General features: G+C 40.3%; 1 protein-coding gene across 8 annotated transcripts in view; it reads right to left on the bottom strand.

The window, feature by feature from the left end:
* LOC128696749 (tudor domain-containing protein 7B) overlaps window positions 1–19,520 on the bottom strand; it is a 462,427-nt gene extending 442,907 nt beyond the window's left edge. For 7 of the 8 annotated variants that reach the window (XR_011393213.1, XR_011393212.1, XM_070094597.1 and 4 more), the window contains exon 1: window positions 1,716–1,752. The gene's annotated coding sequence lies outside the window, so the exon portion shown is untranslated. Of the gene's footprint in view, window positions 1–1,715; window positions 1,753–19,424 lie in introns of those variants that run through there. The other variant, XM_070094599.1, reaches the window with a different exon arrangement.
* Window positions 19,521–22,088: the final 2,568 nt, after the last annotated feature.

Below are 22,088 nucleotides of genomic sequence, written 5' to 3'. Positions count from 1 at the left end.
TACTTATGATTATTCTTAAAAAAAAAAAAATTGATTTAACTTCAGTTGCTTTACTCTGTCTTCACCATTCAGCATATCTAGTTGTAATTCATCCTGGTCTACATGCTCTCTTAGACCCAGGCCCAGGATAATTCTCACCCTTTTGCTCTGAATGATTTGTAGTCTTCTATTTTTTTGTTAAAGCAGGGTACCATGAAGAATAAGAATAATGTACATGACATTGTTTAAGATACCTGGAGTATACCTGGAGAGGGTTCCGGGGGTCAACGCCCCCATGGTCTGGTCTATGACCAGGCCTCATGGTGGATCAAAGCCTGATCAACTAGGCTGTTACTGTTGGTCGCACACAACCCAATGTACAAACCACAGCCCAGCTGGTCAGGTACTGACTTTAGGTGCGATGTCCAGCTGGGAGGCAGTTGAACAGTCTTGGGCCCCTGACACTTATTGTGTTGTCTCTTATCATGCTAGTGGTGCCCCTGCTTTTCACTGGGGGGATGTTGCATTGTCTGCCAAGTCTTTTGCTTTCATAGGGAGCGATTTTCATGTGTAGGTTTGGTACTAATCCCTCTAGGATTTTCCAAGTGTAGCTAGATATGTATAGGGTCTTACAAGCCTCAGAATGTAGACACTGTGCCTGTCTACAAAGGAGCTTGAGCCTGGCATTCATTTTTTACTATATTGTTCATTAATCCGATATTTCCAGATTAATGTACATTTGTCTGGATGAAACAATGGGGACCGCAATGAATTTAAATCCATTAAAGCAGCTGTAGGGCCAGCCTAGATTAAGTCATCATAACATTTCAATTTTGTACACCTACAATGACTAAGCAAATTCTAATAAATCATGTTGAAATCCAAATTTCTTTTATTAATTACTTCAGTATACTGCATGACTCGCCTAAGAACTGAACTGAAGCCCAGTTGAAGCTTCTCGTTTGAATTTTTTGTCAACATTAGTACAAGAAACATATGACAACCTCTGAAAGTAAGAGATGATATAAGATACCAGCAAGTTTGAAATAAGATACATATCTAGTACAAGGATAGTTTCTGGGAAAAGGTTATGTTCGGAGGACTTTTTTTCACTCCAATCATCGATTTAAAAAGCTTCCCTAGGCGAAACATCTCCACAATAAATAAGCTAATACTACACGTCTTATTTCACAAGCCAAAAACAGTGAAAATTTCACAATAGCATGCAAAATAATCTCTGATCTGTAAAATAATTAGCTTTACGAGAAATACCCATAAACAGTTCAGGGTGGAGGCTTTAAACAAGGTAATTTAGTAGGAACAGCCTCCGCCCCTCCCCCTCAAACTTTCTCCACTCTTTTTTTGTCAATTCTGATCTAAAGAATGGAAAACATTCACCCTGAGTCCCCAAAAGACTGAGAGAGAACCTCAAAGAAACCCACCGAGAGGTTATCATGGAAGATTACCCCTAGAAAAAAGTGAAAAGCGATAAAACAGGAGAGTAGCATCCCATACAAGTCTTAGGATGAGTGTGTTGTGATGTTGGGATCAGCTGTCTACATGAATGACATACCACACATTCCATCGCTAATTTCTCTCCACCAGAAATATTCTTCACACTCGCCATCCAACAGACTTATGAATAATAACAGTGTGTGTGATACAAGCAGGGTATTAGACCTGTTGGACTCGTCCAACGTGGGTAAATCAGTAAAACAAGTCGGACTGGTGCTCACCTGTCGTGCTCTTGCTCGCTAGTCCGCCAAGTTTGTGAGCCTAATTCAACCTACAACCTATTGTACACTAAAATAATATATCTAACGATTCCAGAGTTTATATTGCTTAAAAATATACATATATTTCTTGGACATTTGGTTAATAGTAAACTATATTTTTTATGCGTTCTGTATTTAGCATTGTTAACTTATATTAGGTTCTCATTTTATCACGTCATTCTGCCAAGGAAGTACTATCAGATTTAATTAGCTACAATAAGAATATTTATTAAATAAACATATATATAATTGTTCAGATAAAAACTTAGTTAAATAACACCACTTATTTAGCGCTAATTAACTCAGGTCTTCGGTTTTTATTGGTTCTCAGTTGTGTTGTGTTAAGATCCTGAGTGCCCTACACCGGGCCTCCAGCCTCACCCTCATACATTATGATGCTCACCTTTTGCAAGGGAGGGAACTAAGACAAAATATTTCTTTCTGTAACCTTGTTAAATGTCATATGAATCAGAGTAGCCACACAATAGTGCGTAACTGTTTTCGATAACCAAAAAAATAGACTGGGAAAGTCTTTGAATCTTTCTGCCCTATTTCAGTGACTAATGCAAACGGAGAGTAACTTCAGCTATCTAAACTTTGGGGGCCCAGTCTCGGGACCCATTATGTACCTCTGTAATCTGTAAATGCCTTTGTAACTTGTCATGATTGTGACCAGATCTACCTGGAGTTCATTACCTTTGTAACTTGCTCTGCTATCAAAACTTTGGGGCCCAGTTCCTAAGCCCATTATGTGCCTCTGTAATCTTTTGACTACCACCCACAGGGTATGGGGTGCATAATAAACATTAAACTTGCTGGAATTTAGATATAAATTAATTTACTTTTATTAAATTAAAGCATTTAGGATAAATGTTTTAGTCGTTATCTGGAGCTTATTCTATTGTACATTATATTGTTCGTTCAAAAAAAAAAAAAGGCAAAATTCTTGGCAAGATTAAATACAGATGTAAGGACGTAAAGATTTTTCATCAGGCCATTAGATACCACACTACATGGATGTTGTGGAAAATTGCATTTACTTGGATATATCATTATTTACATAACAGTAAATGAACAAAGATAATTATTATTTATCAGTTAGACAAGTAGGAATTTGGGACACCTAGGTCGCAAAAAATGTCCCCCTTCGATACCTACCACTGTCATATCCACAAGTTGCTCTGGACCTATTAATTATAAATAAAAGATACATCACCAAGAATACTGGTAAATATATAAATTTGTGGACTGTATATTAAAAATAATAAATGATTATAGATACACATATACATAACAGAAAGAGAATATCTTAATCATAACACTCACCAATTTGACAGGAGATTAATGTGTCATGTACAGGAACCCCCCCCCCCCATCCTTTTGCCTACATTTATGAAAATTTTACTGGCCAGAATTTAAACATAAATTAGACAGCTTATCTGAGGTTCCTGGAGTTGTCCTGTCGTGTCGCCTGATAACTCAAGTTATGCAGGAATGCACATCCAACAATTTCGCCTCCTATTTGAGAGGTGTCAGCCCAATTTTAACCTCTAGAGCACGAAAATTCCTTCCCATTGCACTAACGTTGTATCCAATTCAAAAACCAAAATGGCGACTGACCATCTTTTAAAAATACACTTTTATTAAATACAATATAGGCATCTATTTACCCATAAATTACCGTATTTCCGGAAAATATACAGTATTTTCCACAGATGTTTTACATTCAACAAATAATAACCTCTTTTGATTTGGATGCCACGTCCAGCAGAACTGGCGTTTTTTAAGCAACTACATTATATTTTCTCCCTTGGATATGAGCCACAGCAGTCGACTAACACCTGGTAAGTATTTACTACTGGGTGAACAGGGTCAACAAGTGTATGGACAGTTTAGTTAGTTTAGTTTAATATGTTTATTATGCACCCCATACCCATCCTGTGGGCGGTAGTCAAAAAGATTACAGAGGTACATAATTGGTCCAGGTACTGGACTCCAAAGTTTTGATAGCTGAGCAAGTTACAGAGGTAATGAATTCACAATTTACAAAGGTAATGAACTCACAATTTACAAAGGTAATGAACTCCAGGTAGGTCTAGTGTATGGACATTGACCAATAATGATATCTTTATTTCTATAAGTACGTGTACAAGGTATAGAGGCTAAGCTGACATCATGACATATTATTACATAGAAAGTCCCTTGTTATGCAGAGCATTTCGGGTAAATTAGGTCAGTTTTTCCCAGGATGCGACCCACACCAGTCGACTAACTCCCAGATACCCATTTTACTGATGGTTGAACGTAGACAACCGGTGTAAAGAAACATGCCAAATGTTTCTACCCTCGCTGGAAATCGAACCCAGACATCGCTGTGTGAAACAAGAGCTTTGCCCACCAGGCCACGGAGCACTGAAGAATTGCAAGTCCCGTTACAGACCAAAACCAATTTGAATCTTCACAAGCATCCAATAGCTTTGAAAGTTTAAAACCAATCAGAAGAAGCATTCTCAAACTATCGCACAATGTGACTACAGGTAACCCGAGACCAACATACCAAAATACAACAGTACTTTGAAGCCGCTCAGATGAATTCTCAAGTGAGGTTAGTGAGGTTGTCTCGGCTGCACCCTACACATGACCTGGTACTGACTGCTTCCGCCTTCCACTCTTGTTATTCTTCCACCCTATATATGACAGAATTCTTTCAATACGTTTCGTCCAAGGTTGAGCGAAACGTTGTATTTAAAAGATTCTCTGTTACCAGTGTCTTTACTTTCACCAGGAGGAAGGTCAGTCAGTAGAGGAAGGTCAGTCAGTGAAGGTCAGTCAGTGAGGTCATTTAGGAAGGTCAGTCAGTGAGGTCATTCAGAAAGGTCAGTCAGTGAGGGAGGTCAGTCATTCAGGAAGGTCAGTCAGTGAGCAAGGTCAGTCAGTGAGGGAGTAGGAAAACTCTCAGAACCCTTTAAAGGTCTATTTAAGATATACCAAAGGTCAGCACCCACCCGATGGGCAGCTGCCCTCCACCCCTTCCCTTCAGGTGGGTGATAATTCAAGTACAGTGAAAGGCGGTTAAGCTTCGTAATTAGTATGATATCGAAGTAGTGTTGCGTCCACAGCACGTAGTGATGTGAATTATATATTAACCTGAACAATCAATGACCTCGCTAGTTAAACGGTGACTATATAAAACCGTGACGTTTTCAAGATACACTATGCACGTGTTGTAAGTAACTCCAGTTTCTTAATGTCTCGTTCACATAATAAAGATTTTACTGTTTTTAAGTGTTTTTCTTGGGTCTTCACTCACAGGAAGGGTACACACGCGCACCTTCGCCGCATAATAATACAATGCTTGGCTTGATATCCCCTCAAGGAAGGTTCCTTGATGTTGGTGAGGGGCTCTTGATTTAGGGAATTGGATCTGTGCTCCAGTTCCCCGAATTAAGCCTGAATGCCTTCCACATCCCCCCCCCCAGGCGCTGTATAATCCTCCGGGTTTAGCGCTTCCCCCTTGATTATAATAATAATTGGCTTTATATCAAGAAGACAAGTCTACACGTTGTTCAACAACGATGTCTGTCCTTGTAAGGCCTCATTTAAATCACGCAGCACAGTTCCGATCCCAGTGTTACACAACTGGCATAACAGTGTGGAAAGCAAAGAAGAATAGCCAAGTTGATTCCTTATACCTGGAGAGAGTTCCGGGGGTCAACGCCCCCGCGGCCCGGTCTGTGACCAGGCCTCCTGGTGGATCAGAGCCTGATCAACCAGGCTGTTACTGCTGGCTGCACGCAAACCAACGTACGAGCCACAGCCCGGCTGGTCAGGAATTTTATGTACCACGATAAGATTTTTAAGAGTAGTGAATTTATACCCTCGAGGAAGACATACGTAGTATACAAATAGAAGACAGGAATAATAATAATAATAATAAATTATTATTAATAATGCATTTAAGAGCAAGTGCTAAATCCGTAGGGCTCACAGCGCCTAGGAAATGGAACAAAAAACAAGGTTTGATCCATGGGAGGGACAAGTCCAATTTCTTGGATCAAGAGTCTCTCACCAGCATCAAGGAACATTCCCCGAGAGGTAACAAAAACATACAATGATAAATACACAAATAACCCGCACATAAAAGAGAGAAGCTTACGACGACGTTTCGGTCCGACTTGACCATTGACAAAGTCACACTGAACATGGATGAGCTCATATGTATTAGAAATGCTGAAAAGAAAAGGCAGAGTGAAGCAATTTAAATCAAACCGTGTTTTTAAAATTGTTAACAAATTATATCGACTATCTTGCCTAAATTCTGAAAGGGCCAGAACCAAAATCAGTAATGTACCAGCGGACGCGAGCATAATTTTGGTGTACCTAGTGGATGTTGCCAGGCACCAAGTACCTTCCACACGGCTATGCAAGACTGGAATCAATTATCTAATAACATCAATCTGAATAGTAGAATATATCAATTTAAGAGTATAGCTGCAGAAATGGAGCAAAGTTCCTTTTCTAACATAAAGCTGCGCTTGTAACTAATGGCAACATTGTCAAGTTGTTTATGCGTGATATCTCGAGTCGAATTAAGATTCCATTTTGGTTAAATAGGGTCAGTCAAATTAGGTTTATGACATATGATGGTATATGAAACCGGAAATTTGTAGCAAAGACAAACTGCAGTTACAGAAAGTTACTTAGATACCGTTTCGCTTGTACATGTTTCACCTGTACGTTTCACCTGCACGTTTCGGCTGTACAACATGTTTTTTTCAATACATTGACTTGAAAAAGCCTTTTGTAAAAGCATTTTTATGTCAACAAATTGGACACGTGCAACACTTGGGTATCTTTAATGTGAAAACGTTTCGCCACACAGTGGCTCCATTAGTCTAATACAAAGAAGGATAGTGAAGTTCAGAAGGGGTTTGAGGTGACTAGTCCCTCGGCCTGAAGTTGATGTGATCAGTCTGTCAATCTTGATAAGAATACAACATATGCGCGAGAAGGGGCTTATATACTACAGACAGGTAAGGTGAAGCAGTCATAGGCGGTGTCATCTTGGACAAATCCACAGGTGAAAGTAGGTCATGCCTATAGGTTTAGGCAAGAGTAGAATTCCCTGTATCAAGATCCCAAGATGTTGCTGTAGACCTACTTCCACCTGTTGATTTGTCCACGGTGACACCGCCTACGACTGCTTCACCTCACCTGTCTGCTGTACATAAGCCCCTTCTTCGCGCATATGATGTATTCTTATTAAGTCTGATGGACTGATTACATCGACTGATATTCTGATACTAACCGCTCTTCTTTGTATTGGACTGATGGAGCCACTGCGTTGTGAAGCGTTTCCACAATAAAGATACCTAAGTATTGCAAATGTGTCTAATTTATAAACTTATCGGTTCTCTGAACCATTTATCTACATTCCTGTCAGACACAGCAAACATCTTGGGATCTTGATACAGGGAATTCTAAGTTTACCTAGACCTATAGGCATGACCTACTTCCACCTATGGATAATTAGTTAATATTGTGTTAAATGGCACACTTGCTTCTCCCATAGTTTCCACGCCCACCAATCTTTCAACACTTTAGAGGACAAGTACTTTATATGGGAGGAGCGAAGGTTTAAAATGCCAGTACTCTCCATACATTTTCATACACTCTTTTGGTTTCTCTAGTAACCTTCCTCTCTCAGTAATTTTTTAAGAATTTACTATCTTGTAACTCTTATAATCTTCCACGAGATGTATATTTACTGTCATACAATACTGAGTAACTTTATAACTAGTGCCTAAAATTACGTCTGTGGTACTCCGTAGATCCCAGAGTTAACAGACTGGACAAGTGTACTTGTTGACAAGCCACAGAATATAAAAAAATATTTTAGCATAATTTTCATAAAAAGTGTATTTATTCAATCTTTAACAGTATATTGTGCAAAGGTAGCACAATACTTAAAAACAATTTGTTTCACAATGCAACGCGTTCGGCTCTCAACCGGAAGGGACCGAGTTAAACCCTGGGCGGGAAAAGATGGAAGACAAGTCTTGCTGCTGCTGGTTGTTGTTACTCCTATATGATCTATATCCTTTCTCAATCTGAATTTATTCAAACTCAGTCTACGTTTTTTCTAGTCGTGTCATACTGAGATACTATGAGGACGACACTAATTTACCTCCCTGGAACAATAAAGTTACTCTTCCTGATATTGTGCAGTTTCCTTTCCCTAAACAACATATACGTTATTTAAACTCATCTTGCAATCTTAGTTTCAAAACCAAATAGACAACTACATCAACGCTCTCCTTATCTACTGTGATGGATAAGTAGACAAGAAGAACAACTCACAGGTAAGACCAACAAAGGGTGATGGGGGGAATGGTGACAGACGAAGAATAGCTCTGGAGACGAACGTTTTGAGTTGTAGAAAAAGATCCAGGGCTAAACCCAGCTGCAGAGCATTGTATGGCACACATATAAAAGAGCGGAAGACACAGACTGGCTCAGAATAATCAGAACAACTCACAGGTAAGACTCACAAGTAGATAAACACTGAAGAGCCAGAGCTACCATATGGATACTTGAATGTAACAGCAGATACTCCATTACGTGTAATTTTTGGTATCTATTAAAGACACTTAACAAATATTGGCATCAGCATAACAGAAGGGGAGAAATATGAGGGATACAAGTGTTATAGAGTGGTGGTTTTTATCCTATTTTGGGTGGCGCTTCCCTGTCTCAGTTGGTCCTAATCTTCACCCACCTCTCCTTCCTTCATATAAATTTCTAAATGTAAAAATTAAAAAAAAGACCTCTTTATTTAAAAAAAAAGAAAATCGAGAAACTAGTTTTCGTTTTTAACTTAATTATTTTAACTATTCAAAAGTCTGTTTAAGGAGCAAATCGCAAATACACAGCATATTCCTTATTTTTGCTCCGGGTATGCATACGTCCCCCCTCTCCTGGAAATTATTCACGCCCTCATGGGGAGGGGTGAGTCCCCCGATTAAGAACCACTGGTATAGAGGCTTTGTACACCTTTTCTGCCAAATCATGGTATTTTTATATGCTTTCTAAATTCGAATTTGTTTAATTTGACTTCACTGTTACAAGTTTTTCTTTGTTAGATATATTTAGAACCTTGTTTATACTAAGTTTATTCGTTTGTATACGGTATTTCAGTCATATCCCAGGATCATTCTACGAATTTCTAGAGTTTAAGTATTCTTAAAATATTTTCATAGGAAATAATATAAGAATATAGGAGCACTGTAACCATGGCTAGACGCAATCATTCTCATATATTTTAAAACAATTACGGACTGTTCATTGCCTTGCTCTCAGATTTCTGCTAAACAGATCCGTATTTTCCACGCCAACTTTCATCAAATTCTATAATATTTAAATTATAAAGCCAGTGGTTGTTTACCTTCTCCAGTATTTCGACTTAACATCTGCCCCACTGTAACTGCCTCTCCTTCGACCACAACATTAAACCATTCAAATCATCTTGAATATCTCTGGAGTCCTCAAACGTTATTTGTGGGACTGTTTTTGTGTTGTCAAAGAATTGTCACAATTTCCTTGTCTAGATTGTGTATGTGTGTTGCAAACAGCATGTTTGTGTACCAATAATAACATCTCTATGGAAAGTCACTTGTGTCTGTACTCAATCTGATTTTTCCTCATATATGTGAACTCTGCTGCGTATGTCAGCCATGTTTCAGTACTAAAGATAAAATCTACAGTAGCGTCACTAGCGTGTGCTGTCATTTGTGTATCATTTTCTCGTGAATTCGAATTGCATCTACTATTTATTCAAACGATTTACCCACCAGCGAGACATTGCTGACTGGACGGTATAAAGAATCTCAGAAGCTACTGTATCTCCTGTTTTGTAAACAGATATCACAGTGACTACCTTTCGCATCTCCAGCAAGATACCAGGTGTGGGTATTGTCTCACATTGTCAATTTAATGTATTTTTAAACTAATACTGGTTAATTTAACTTGGTGTGATAACATTAATATGTGTTGTGTTTGTACCAGTAGTGTTTATTTTTTATATTTAATTTTACCCTTGATATTCTTGTTTACAGAGATGAAAGAGAGGGCGATGAGGAAGTTCAGAGTGGGGGCAGGAGGTGAGGATATGTGAGATGGAGATTTTGCTGTAGGTACATAAGGAGGTAACCTCGGGGTGGAGTAACGATTTACTAAGGTCCTCTGCCTTGAGACGCCTTGAATCCTCTTTCAGAGAATACACACACAACAGAAGCTTCTGTTGCGTGTGTGTGTATTCTCTACCTTGCTACTGCATGGTTACCACTTCACTGCATTTAACCTATTGTAATAAAAGCTATTACCTTTATCACCTGTTCTTCATTTCTTCCCTGTCTACCAGTCAGTTCATTGCTTCTCTTCCACCTACGATCTATCGACCTTCATCACCAGTGTTTCCCTCTGTTCAGCAGTGTTTTTCAAGGCTTCCTTAATAACCCATTGTAGCCAACAAAAATATTGATAATTAGGCATTCATACAACGCGCTAAACCCATGTTATAGAGGAAGGCGTGTGGACGCTGCACCTCCGTCAACCCAGTAAAAGACGCTACTCTAGCACACTGGCTCCCCCACAACAATAATAATTAACCTTTAGTGGCTTCTCAATTGGCCTCTTTCAGGGGTCATCAGTATCTCTCACTCTCTCCATTTTATCATATTCTTCGTTTCTGTCTCTATCTTTCGCATTTCACACACACACACACAAGCCAGGAGCTTTGAATCACAAATACGTGAGTGCACACACACACACACACACATTGGAGTATGCAGCACCAGTATGGAATCCACACCTAGTCAAACGTCACGAAACTGGAGAAAGTGCAAAAATTTGTAACAAGATTAGTCCCGGAACTGAGGGGTATGTCTTATGAGGAGAAGTTAAGGAAACTCAACCTGATGACACTAGAGGATAGGAGGGACATGATTACGACTGAGAGGAATTGACAAGGTGGACAGGGCTCGAATATTTCAGAGATGGGATACAGGAACAAGGGGCCACAATTGGAAGCTGAAAACCCAGATGAGTCAAAGGGATGTTAGGAAGTATTTCTTTAGACGTAGAGTTGTCAGGAAGTGGAATAATCTGGACAGAGAAGTAATGGAAGCAAATTCCATACATAGCTTTAAGAAGAGGTATGATAAAGCTCATAGAGCAGGGAGAGAGTGATTTAGCATCGACCAGTGAAGAGGCGGGGCCAGGAGCTATGAATCGACCCCTGCAACCACATATAGGTGAGTGCATACACACACACACACATACACACACAATGTACTGTAAGAAGGCTTTCGACACGGTACCACACAAGAGACTGGTTGAAAGGCTAGAGGAGCTGGCAGGAATAGCACGGAAAATACTGCAGTAGAACAGGGAATATTTGAACGGAAGGTAACAACGTGTGTTGGTACGTGACGAGGTGTCAGAGTAGGGGCATGTGTCGAGTGGGGTTCGACAGGGGTCAATCCTAGGTCCGGTACTATTTTTTGTGTATGTGAATGACATGATGGAAGGAATAGATTCAGAGGTGTGCCTCTTCACAGACGATGTGAAACTAATGAGGAGAATACAAGCAAATGAGGATCTGGTAAGTCTACAAGGGGATCCGGACAGGCTGCAAGCTTGGTCCGACAAATGGCTCCTGGAGTTTAATACTACCAGCTGCAAAGTCATGAAGCTTGAGAAGCTGAAAGATGACCGCAGATGGAGTACAGCCTAGGGAGGGTCAAAGGCTGCAAAACTCACTCAAGGAAAAGGATCCTAGGGTGAGCATCATACCAAGCAGATATCCTGAGGCGCACATCAACCAAATAACTGCTGCAGCATATGGGCGCCTGACAAACTTAATAGCGTATCGACATCTGTACACAGTGTACGTCAGGCCCATATTGGAGTATGTAGTACCAGTATGGAACCAACGCCTGGTTAAACACGTCATAAAACTGGAGAAAATGCAAAAGCATGCAACAAGACTAGTCCCGAAGCTAAGGGATCTCAATCTAACGACAATGGAGGGCAGGAGGGATAGGGGGTCACATGATAACGACGTATAAAATACTGAGAGGAAGTGACAAAGCGGACAGGGCCAGAATACCAGAATGTTTCAGAGATGGGACACAGGAACAAGGGGTCACAACTGGAAGTTAAAAACTCAGATGAGTCATAGGGATGTTAGAAAGTATTTCTTCAGTCATAGAGCTGTCAGGAAATGAAACAATCTAGAGAGTGAAGTAGCGGAGGCAGGATCCATACATAGCATTAAGAGATAATTTAAGGCTTTGGGAGAAAGGAGTAGACCCAGCAGCAACTAATGAAGACGTAGGGCCAGAAGCTATGACTAGACCCCTGCAATCACAAATTGGCGAGTATAAATGGGTGAATATAACACACACACACACACACACACACACACACACACACACACACACACACACACACACACACACACACACACACACACACACACACACACACACACACACACACACACACACACACACACACACACACACACACACACACACACACACACACACACACACACACACACACACACACACACACACACACACACACACAGCTAGCCAAGCACGTAAAGAAACTAGAGAAAGTGCAAAGGTTTGCAACAAGACTAGTCCCAGAGCTAAGAGGTATGTCCTACGAGGAGAGGTTAAGGGAAATCAACCTGACGACACTGGAGGACAGGAGAGATAGGGGGGACATGATAACGACATACAAAATACTGAGAGGAATTGACAAGGTGGACAAAGACAGGATGTTCCAGAGATTGGACACAGTAACAAGGGGACACAGTTGGAAGCTGAAGACACAGATGAATCACAGGGATGTTAGGAAGTATTTCTTCAGCCACAGAGTAGTCAGTAAGTGGAATAGTTTGGGAAGCGATGTAGTGGAGGCAGGATCCATACATAGCTTTAAGCAGAGGTATGATAAAGCTCACGGCTCAGGGAGAGTGACCTAGTAGCGATCAGTGAAGAGGCGGGGCCAGGAGCTCGGACTCGACCCCCGCAACCTCAACTAGGTGAGTACAACTAGGTGAGTACACACACACACTCGATCGAAGACCAGGCAGAACTACAAAGGGATCTGGACAGGCTGCAGACCTGGTCCAGCAATTGGCTCCTGGAATTCAATCCCACCAAGTGCAAAGTCATGAAGATTAGGGAAGGGCAAAGAAGACCGCAGACGGAGTACAGTCTAGGGGGCCAGAGACTACAAACCTCACTCAAGGAAAAAGATCTTGGGGTGAGTATAACACCAGGCACATCTCCTGAAGAGCACATCAACCAAATAACGGCTGCAGCATATGGGCGCCTAGCAAACCTCAGAACAGGACCCTGTACACCGTGTACGTTAGGCCCATATTGGAGTATGCGGTACCAGTTTGGAACCCACACCTAGCCAAGCACGTAAAGAAACTAGAGAAAGTGCAAAGGTTTGCAACAAGACTAGTCCCAGAGCTAAGAGGTATGTCCTACGAGGAGAGGTTAAGGGAAATCAACCTGACGACACTGGAGGACAGGAGAGATAGGGGGCACATGATAACGACATACAAAATACTGAGAGGAATTGACAAGGTGGACAAAGACAGGATGTTCTAGAGATTGGACACAGTAACAAGGGGACACAGTTGGAAGTTGAAGACACAGATGAATCACAGGGATGTTAGGAAGTATTTCTTCAGCCACAGAGTAGTCAGTAAGTGGTATAGTTTGGGAAGCGATGTAGTGGAGGCAGGATCCATACATAGCTTTAAGCAGAGGTATGATAAAGCTCACGGTTCAGGGAGTGACCTAGTAGCGATCAGTGAAGAGGCGGGGCCAGGAGCTCGGACTCGACCGCTCCAACCTCAACTAGGTGAGTACAACTAGGTGAGTACACACACACACACACACACACACACTCCTCTCTCACTACTAATTAATTAAGGATAGTTGTACCTCCTCCCATGGGAGACTTAGGTCTCGGGATACTCCTCAGATAGGGAGCCAAGGCCGGGTCACCACTACTTGGAAAAGACCCGGGCCGGGAGAATACCGGCGAATAAGAAAAAAAAAAAAAAAAAAAAGGAAAATCTGCTGGTCAGGTCTGTGATGTGATGACTGGCTCTCTGGTGTTATTAGCTTCATGGTGGTACCTTGGTAGTCAGCAGACAAACAGCAACCACTGGCCTGGGAACGGTGATGTGTAAGAACACCTACGTCACTACCAAACATCTCATACCAACAACTTACGCACTCCATTATCTGAATCAATATATATAACAGTTGTGACGGTAAATTCATATCTTGCTTATTCTGACTGAAGAATCCATGCGATATGGTGAAATGTTACATGTTCCCCCCCCCCCACACACACACACATATATATATATATATATATATATATATATATATATATATATATATATATATATATATATATATATATATATATATATATATATATATATATATATATATATATATATATATATATATATATATATATATATATATATATATATATATATATATATATATATATATATATATATAATATATATATATACATATGTGTGTGTGTGTGTGCTCACCTAACTGTGGTTGTAGGGGTCGAGACTCAGCTCCTGGCCCCGCCTCTTCACTGATCGCTACTAGGTCCTCTCTCTCTGCTCCGAGCTTTGTCTTAAGGTCATGTATGGTTCCTGCCTCCACTACATCACTTGCTAGACTATTCCACTTCCTGACGACTTTATGACTAAAGAAATACTTCCTAACATCCCTGTGACTCGTCTGAGTCTTCAGCATCCAATTGTGATCCCTCGTTTCTGTGCCCCCTCTCTGGAACATCCTGTCTGTCCACGTTATCTATTCCACGTAGTATTTTGTATGTCGTTATCATGTCTCCCCTGACCCTCCTGTCCTCCAGTGTCGTCAGGCCGATTTCCCTCAACCTTTCTTCGTAGGACATTTCCCTGAGCTCCGAAACTAGCCTTGTTGCAAACCTTTGTACTTTCTCTAATTTCTTGACGTGCTTGACCACATGTGGGTTCCAAACTGGTGTTGCATACTCGAGTATGGGCCTGATGTACACAGTGTACAGTGTCTTGAACGATTTTGGTGGGAATTTTTATTAAAAGTTTTTTAACTGTACCAAGATTTTTAAATGCAACTTTCATATTAAAATTCTTAAGAAGACAAGGCATATCACCCAAGTTTTCATGGTAAGGGAGAACCAACATATTTTTAGTTGAATAAGGTTCGTTGTTCCTTTTTGAATTGTAAAAAGATGACGTGAAAGATGAAGTGAGCCACAGAATAGATGAGGTGAAAAAGGTGGGTGGTATGTTGAGACATCTGTGAGGAATGAGATTTAAACTTTATAACGAGAAAGCTGGAGGCAGTATTGTCATAACTGACGACAATTTGTGGTGTGAATATTATGCAGAGAATCTGGAGTGCAGAAATTAGAAGATAGTGGGCGGGGGGAGGGTGTTACCAAAGATATAATCCAGAGGGGCGCTGAGGTGGTTTGGACAATTAAAGATGGAGACTAGAATGATCAGGTGAGTTTGTAAACCTGAAGTGGAAGAAAGGAATTAGGAGTCATTGCAGGAAAGGTTGGAGGACGGAGGTATGGATATTTCAAGTGCTAGGAGGCATGAGCATCCAGCAGGCTTGTGTGAGCATATTAGATCCGCGTAAATGGATTCAAGTCGTTTTTATGGTTTGACATTCTGTTAAAGTATAAGCAAGAAAACATTTATGAAAATATTCAGGAGAAACTTGCTAGCCAGACTTGAATCCTGGAGGTAGGAAGTACAGTGCCTACACTGTACTTCTACCTCCAGATAGCCAGATAGAGATGTTGCACCTTGTATGGTCATTTGAATTGTTGTCTGCGCACTGCTGGTAAGACAGCTATTGAATGAGCCATGGTGAATGTGTTTCCTTTTTTCGGGGGAGGGGGGGTAACCCAACTTCCATGAGGGACAGCCGGTAATACATACACACATTTTTACAGAATAATGGACAAGGGATAGACCTAAAGTCTTGTGATGGCAGATTCTATGAAGTGATCTTCAATAAGAAAATTTTACAGTAGCCTGACACATGTCGCAAGCAGTGTGAATGTATGCTGTGATCGTGACCTATCATCATGTACTGTGTTGTGCTACGCTGCATTCCAGTTCTGCTTCACCAGTGTCTGCCTCTCACTTATGATATGTGCATTATTATCATCAGAAGTGTGGTAGTATGAAACAGATGCCATGAAGGAGTGGTGATGAGTGCTGTGGTCTTATTCTATCACCAGAATCATTATCTTATGTGATGGTGTTGGTGCTATGTGAATGAAACTATAAACCTGCTGGAAATAGAAGTTGAACTCGCAGCTAATGCAGTAAAACCATTGTATCCTGCATGACAGTGATAAATAAACACAGATTTTAGCCCACAACTGTTAAATGAAGAGGATAGATATCAATGCATAGTCATAACATATAGCCAGTCATCGGACACGTCAGTATTAACATGAATATACTAACAATTTCTATTCTCTGACCACCTGCTCGTTAAATGCATTCCTGGAATATGTATATTCGGTTAACACATCTTAAAGAGTAAATTGTTCACTATTAACCCACAATTTGGAAAGGAAATTTTAAACGAGGTTTCGGCTCGTCATGCATCATTGTCAAATCACGATGGAAGTTTCCTTTCCAACTTGTGAGCTAATATTGCAATGAATTGTTCCAGTCACGATAGCGTGACTTATTTTTCAGTGAAAATCATGACTGTTGCAAAAGCTTTTTCTACACCGCACCTTAGTGCTCTCTTGTTTAGTAAACACTCTCATCTTGCTAATGTTAACCCTGCAGAATATAGGAGCATAGATGATCAAATATAAGAAGAGGATCACCACCATTTATTTTACTGCCCCATGATGCCGTTTTTCAATTTTTGTTCATCTTACTCACTGTTTGTCAGTCTTTTTAAGGTTTTTCTCCTAAATTCCTTTGTGCTCTGGTGAAAGTGGAGGTAAAACCTTGGAAGTTGTGGAACAAGGAGCTTGTCGAGTTGATGCACGGAGACAGTACAGGCAAAGATTTACAAAAGAAAAGAAGAGTTGATCAAGGAAGAAGTATTAGAGGTGGAGAAAACAACGAAAGTTCAGATGTAAGTGTGATAGGCGGAGAGGAAATGATGCAAGGGAGGAACAAGCAAAGAACAGGAGTGATGTAGGTGAGACTGTAAGAAAATGAAGTAGATTCCATATGAGGGATTGGTAGACTATTAGTTCAAAGTGAAGGTACTTCACATTCTGCACATTTTACAAATAGATCAATAGACGAGGCTTAAAAGTTAGCCTGCCTCTAATTTGGTACTAGCATAGGCTGGGAATTTAGCCCCTATAACCATGGAACATCTCTTCATATATCTCTTTACCGGGACAGAAATCTGCTAATCTTTTATATTATAAATAACATGCGTGCTTTTCATTCCATGAGAAAAATAGTTACTTGTGGAAACTGTTTAGTCAAGTAATACTAGACAAATGTGAAAATATAATTTATGTAACTTCTTTTTCATTAAGCAGGTCTTGCAGTTGGACAAATAAATAAAATCAATAACGTAATACAACGAAACCCAACCTAACCTAACCTATAGTAGCCATAAAACTGTCGGTTAGGTTAAGTCGGGTAACATTATGTTAGGTTATATAAACATAAAAGTATCTTCCCCAGAGGCACTAAATATGAATATCTCCATTGCGCAACGTGCTTAATAATGTCTAGAATGTACATAATAAAAATACACAGGGCATAAATATTGACATAGATGTGATATGTGGCAGCCTAATGTAAGGCATCAGGTTGGAATGAGTCGTGACACTGGTTTGCCGGAAATCTCCAACTTTCTCCTGTACTTCGACAGCAACAAACAAGTTATCAGATTTAAGAAAATGATTTGTTACCTTCGACAATGAACATTAAAATGGTATAAAATACCGACAGGTTGTTAGTTAAGCCACATATGCAACAGTTAGGTATCTTTATTGTTTCAGACTACGGAACAATGCTCTTCTCCAGACTGAGGGACTGATCGCCTCAAAACTTTAAGGGTGATGACTGATTATATCGTCTTCAAGTCTCTTCTGCTTCTATCAACTTTTCTGTACTCGACTGAAGAAGCCTACTGTGTAGGCGAAACGTTTCGAAATAAAGATACCTAACTGTTGCATATGTGTCTTACCTAGCAACCTTCGACAATAAACTATATACGGTTTTCTATTTTATTTTTTTTCCCAAGAGCTACAAAGACGACGACACTGGGAAAAAAACAGGTACAGATAAAGTATTGACTTTGACATTTCCCTTTACTGAGCAAAACGTTGCCACAATAAAAGTTTGCTCTCTACCTGCGCCTTTTCTTCAGTAATTTTTCCACTAAAGCCATTGGGTTTTGCTGGGCATTAACATAACATGCTACTTTAAAAACTTGTAACCCTCAGATAACCTCTAAGCAATACATACAAAAAAGTGGATCACCCAGTGAAAGCTGACCTTTGAGACCTGTTCCTACACAACTTCTCAATGAATATACCTTGCGTTTTTTAATACGTCTTACGTGCGTCAATTTCTGAACGATTAAAAAAAAATAAATTTAGGATAGACTATGTATACTATGTAATTAAGCATAATTACACAAAACCTTAGTTAATTGCCGGTAACTCAGTTGCATAAACGGAAGGTAACGTTTGGTAGCGGGGAATACTATGTCATCGCTTAAATAGTTGGAAATTAAACGTTCGTTTTGTATTGGTGGAGTACGGGATGGTTTTCACAGTAGTAGATAGTATGGGTCTCCCGACGAGTTAGATGATAAAGGACACAAAACCAGTAACCAGAGAATTTACTCACGCATTTCGCCTTCACATTCTTTTTAGTCTTTAAAAAATATTCTGTGTAGGCGAAAACGTTAAATAAAATTTCTAACTACTGCTTTTGTGTTGTTTATCATATCAAATAACGTTGACATTACCTCCGTGGAGCAGAGCGTCGGTACTAGTAGTGTACACAACGCTGTACACTGCAGCCCTACCATACTATTACTTCACACTGCAAAGGAACATCACTACATTTACGAGCACATCAATACACTGGTCACGATATTTCACCAGTCCACAGAAAGGCGAGTCCCTCACACTGGTCACAGTTCATCTCAGTGCACAGAACCTCACACATTGCACTACATGCACTGCTAAGTTGGATCATTATTAAGTAGGCTGGATATGTGGGCGGGAAAGCTGCCAACAGCAACAGCCTGATTGGCCAGGGAGGTCTGGCACAAGGACGGGCCACAACAGTAAGAAAACTCTCGAAAAATTTACAGGTAAATCGCATGCCTACGTAGCTCGTACTTGACACTGCTACACGTTACACACTCCAGGATCACAACACATCACTTCTAGCGTGTTCACATCTCACAGCAGTAACCCACACTGCTATCTCGATCTTGTGTTGTTTCTTCCAATACACTTCCTTAATTATGTCCACACCAATCTTTCTGTGGCATTTCCAATACTTTTAACCTTGATCACTGCTGAATCCTAAGCAAACACACGAGAAGGTCACTCCTTCTCTCCCTCAATCTCGACCCCGTCTGAGGGTTGCGTACGTCTCTCTGGCAGTCTCACTGCTTCCCACCCTCAACACGTCTACCACGGGTGCGGGTGGGTTGGGACCTGCTACCTGGCATCACACTTGTAATATGATATAGTACAACCCATTCTCACACCACATCAACCTTCGAATTTTACTCAGCCGCCACGAGACGGCGGCTGAGTAAAATTGTTCTGAGTAATTTTATTTTGTGGTTTATTTTTCATAGGTTGTGTAACCTAACCTAAACAAACTTAACCTTACCTAATTTGGTGTATTACATTTAAAGCCTTTCGATTAAAACGTGTAAATATTGAATAATGTAATGTTTAAAAATTGTAGCGTGGTGTGACAATGAAAATCACACAATAAAAGTGCAGTATACAAATTAAAATCACTTGGTTAACACAAGTAAATTCAACAATTCAACTTGTGAAACAGTAAATGAATAATGTATGTGTAAACAGCTTGGCCTAACTGTGCCCAGCTTACTCTGTCTAGCGTGGATGGTTGGATAAGGTAAATCCTAACCTAACTAGTGCGCTATAACTTAAACCTGGCTTTATAACTCCCTGTAAATAATAACTAGGTTAAATCTGTCCTAGCTACTATAACTTTTGTAAATATTGCACAAGCCTAGCCTAACTGTGGCTACCTTGCAAATCCACTGTAAGTAATCAACACACAAGTCTCCTACTCTGGATTACTTGTAATCACTGTAAATAATTAAATTCACAAGCTTCTCTAGCCTACCTGGCCTGCCTGTAAATTACTGCAAATAACAACTTCTGTGTATAGTCAGCTTGGCCTAGCCTGTGTAACTCTGTTCCTAGGTGTGCTAACTTAACCTAACTTTGTTAAACTGGTTCCTAACTGTGGCCTAGCTATGATAGCTTAACCTAGCTATTCCACATCACGGTTCTCGAAGGACCACTTTTGTGAAAATTTGTGTGGACTGCCTCCAAGTGAGTCGCCTACCCTAGCAAACTCTGTTGACACCGAGCTCTGAGGTGGGTTCCTCAGCCTCACAAGTGGCTTATAGGACAGATTTTCACAAATGATTGTTATTACAAGAAAACTCGCCTGCATGCACGTATAAAGGACTAACTTACTTGGTGTTGCAGCATATATCCTGATCTTCACTTCCCTAAGCTTAGCCTTAGCCCCTTTGGACTTCCTCTCAGAAACCATGTGCAACCAGGAGCCTTAATTCCTGCAGTATTCAATTGTAATTAGTGTCCTGCCTGCACCTCAGAAATTCCTATATCCAAGAGGGTATGTATCCCCTAGTATAACTATGCAGACTCAGACACTAGCTTCCAGACTGCTCTGAGACACTGGTACTTACTGGGCATGCTCAACCTGTTGCAACCAGGCCCACAGTCAAAACTCAACTCACAAACTCTCCAGACACTGGCCAGAATTCTACGAGAAATAGTGGTCTTGTCTTACTGTATGGGCCTGACGGAGGAGGTCATCTATGGTACATCGAGGTGCCTCTACCAGATTTCCCCAGGTCTCAGATGTGAAGACACATGGGGGGGCGCCGTCTGCTGATCACGGCACGTGTTGTCCAGATGGTGTCTGTCTTAAGAGGGAAGCTATTGTCTTTTAGACCCACGCCTCGTCATACAAGCTAGGGCTGCCAGTTCTCCCTAGCTAACTTATCCTAGTGTTTGCCTACATTTTCGGCCTATTACTACCTATGTTAAGGTCTTAGGTCTACATTATTATTATCTACAGTTGCCTTAGTAACCTAATATTAATATACTAACAGTAAAACTACCTACTCCTTCCCTGAAGAGTAAATCTATAAATTAAATACATGCCTACCAAGAATCCATCGCCGACCAGAGAGAATGCTTTCATGTTTGGGTGGGGTATAAGGGCCATCCAGCTCAGCCGTCCCGTACGGCCATGCTGGATCTGTCCTGTGGAACTTTAGGGACCAAATAAATTTCCACAACAGGTAAGGCTACTTCAGCAAAACCATCATTATTAATATTAGCAGCAATTTTTACATTAGCCACTGTTGTGTCAGGATTGTCAACATTATCATTATTATCAACATTATCATATAGACCTTTACACATGACTATATGGTGTCTTCCTTTGTGACATTGATAACAGAAGTTTAATTTGGCATAGCAATCCTTTACATTGTGATTACCCAAACATCTGATACATCTGTCAAGTTCCTCCAATCTTTCAACTTTATCATTCCATGAATTGTATGCATTGCAATTCTTAGATAAATGAGTACCCTTGCAGAAAAGACAATCTCTCTTTTCTCTGACTGGTTTCTTATTAACTGGGCTACTCTTAGGAGCGTACTTATTCTTCTTACAAAATTCAAAACCAAGATGGCGAGTTTCCTGCCCAGACGCAGGCTTTCCGTTTTCTATGACAAATATATTATTAAATACAGTATGGCCATCTATTTACATATAAATACTGAATTTCTGGAAAATATTTACAGTATTTTCCTCAGGTATATTCTATATATATTATATCAGTATATTTTGTGGACCAAACCACTAATTAGTAAAGTCAGGTCGTTAATATTCCATATACAATCCACAACCATAATTTTC

The sequence above is a fragment of the Cherax quadricarinatus genome, chromosome 46, assembly GCF_038502225.1.
Source record: "Cherax quadricarinatus isolate ZL_2023a chromosome 46, ASM3850222v1, whole genome shotgun sequence".
Lineage (NCBI taxonomy): Eukaryota > Metazoa > Arthropoda > Malacostraca > Decapoda > Parastacidae > Cherax > Cherax quadricarinatus.
Note: the sequence above shows the minus strand (reverse complement) of the source record. Positions and strands in the feature narration are given on the sequence as shown.